A 2,490-nucleotide genomic window follows, 5' to 3' on the forward strand; every position below is an offset into this window, starting at 1 on the left:
GTTACGTTGAAATAAATCTTGTCATCCCTACCACTGGCTTTCTTGGTCATTAAACTCTGAAGCAGAGGGCTGTATTTTTCATGTTCCCAAATGTAAAGCCAGGGGCTCAATACAACCAAATGGGAACAAAGTCCTACAGCGGGCACGTTTAGCAATGTGTTTCCCGGTGCTTGCAGTGCCGAGAAGCACATGGCTATACAACACATTGTATAAGAAGCCTCAGTGGGGAACACGCAGCCGAGGCCGCACATAGCCCCTTTTTGTACGCTAAGGAGTTCTGCTCACCGGAACCCCCCAGTGTAGTGAGAGATCGGGAGGCCATTTAAAAAAAATTTTTTTTTTTAGAATACCCAATTATATTTATTTTCCAATTAAGGGGCAATTTAGCATGGTCAATCCACCTACCTTGCACATTTTTGGGTTGTGGGGGTGAAACCCACGCAAGCATGGGGAGAATGTACAAACTTCACATGGACAGTGACCCAGGGCCGGGATTCGAACCCGGGTCCTCAGCGCCGTAATCCCAATGCTAACCACTGTGCCACGTGCCGCCCGGGATGCCATTTTTTAATGTCGTCCCAATCTTTACCCCCCCCCCCTGAATCGATCCCCGACCCCCACCCCCCCAGCCCGAATGCATTATGGGAGGTCTCCACAGCCCCCTTTTGCAACGCCCCCCTCAACACCCACGCAGGGTACCTCTGACCCGATTGCACGCGCATAAAAAAATGCCAGCTTGGCACCTTGGCAGTACCACCCTGACACTCTGATAGTCCCCATGATAGCTGGCAATGCCACCTGGGCATCTTGGCAGTGCCAGGCTGACATCCAGGTGGCACTGCCCCCCATGAGTGCTGTTCCATCTAGTACAAAATGGGGCTATGTGTGGCCTCGGTTGCACATTCCCTGCTAAGGCCCCTTATACAATACGAGTTGCGTTGTATTGCCATGTGTTTCCCAGCACTGTGAGCACCAGGAAACACGTAACTAAATGCGCTTGCTATGGGATTTTGTTCCCATTTAGTTGAATCAAGCCCAGAGAGTTTAAGTACCCTAAGAGTTCATTTGTTGGTCGTTCTTTGAACGGCTATTAAAATTCAATCAGTGTCAATATCAAACTTTATTTAAGCTACCTTCAATTTTTTAATAAGGTATAAAGCAAGAGATTCCAGAATAAATTAATCTATCTGCCAGATTATATATGGCACTCAATAAATTAATGAGCAAAGAAAATCAAAATTTAATTCAACGCCTAGCTGAAGTAGTGGTGCTGCCTGGTGCCTGGGTAAACAAATAGTCCGACCATCTCAAGAAATTGCATGTTCGTACCTTAAATAAAACTCATTCCTGATGGCTTGGTAACAAACAGGCAGATTGCAGAACATTTCAAATACTTTGAAGAGTTTCGCATTTGTACATCCACTATTAAATGGTTTTTAAATTATGGCTTGTATTGGCCAAGATAAAGGAACGCTGCAGTTTTAGGGCAGGAGGGCGTCTGCCAAATGTTTGTGCTGGTGGCTGGTGGCCGAGGTCGTGGTAATGACAAGAGGCACTGAAAATGTCTGCCAAGAACACAGTGTGGAAACTGGTCATCCTTTCCAGTTGTCTCACAGTGTTACATCCTGCCATCTTGTTTATTTAGTCTCGCATCATTTTGGAATTCTCCCCGCTGAAATGTGCAGGCCCTTGGCCTTCCACTGAGTGGGGCTGCAAGTCATCAAAGGCAGGGGAGCCAATCTCACGGAATAAAACTGTCAGATCAATCTTCAGCCCTAACTATTGCTGTCAAGGGGAGTAGTAAACCACCTATTGGACATCTCCTTGTGAAAGTATCCAAACCATTAAAATTTCTTTGTTTATTATCACTCTTCGAGCTGCTTTTCCTCACTGGAAGAGCGAGCATTCAATTAATTCAGGGGTGTTTTTTGCCTCCTGTTCACCGTCCCTTTCCTATCTCGGCTGTCCATCTCTTCAGAATCCTGTGTTTCATATAGGTAGAGAACACACAGTATCAATGGGCGATTCATGTGCACTGAGCACTATTTTAACCCTTTTAGTCCCTCAAAAATGGAGTGAAGAAGGCTGGTTAGAAATGAGAAATGTAAATTCACAAGGAACAACTTGTAGCTTGAGGGCCCCACTGCAAGGTATCCTGGGCAGGATTCTCCGTTAGCCGACGCCAAAATCGGGAAAGGCGAATTGGCGGTGAATCAGTCCCAATGTCGAAAACGCGGCAGGCAACGATTTGACGCCAGATCGCAATGCTCCAGCTCCTCGACAGCGGCGTCAATGCCTTCCTGGAATGCACATACAGTAGACACCATTTGCATATAATTCGCGGGCCTTGATCCAGTATTCTCCGGGGCCTCCGCGATTCTCCGCCTCTAATCGACTGAGTTCCCAACGGCATGGTTCACTTGTGCTTTTGAAACAGGCATGGCGGTTGCGGAGGGAGAGGGAGGGCGAACGGAAGGTGTCCAACATGGC

This window comes from Scyliorhinus canicula, chromosome 18, assembly GCF_902713615.1.
Source record: "Scyliorhinus canicula chromosome 18, sScyCan1.1, whole genome shotgun sequence".
NCBI lineage: Eukaryota > Metazoa > Chordata > Chondrichthyes > Carcharhiniformes > Scyliorhinidae > Scyliorhinus > Scyliorhinus canicula.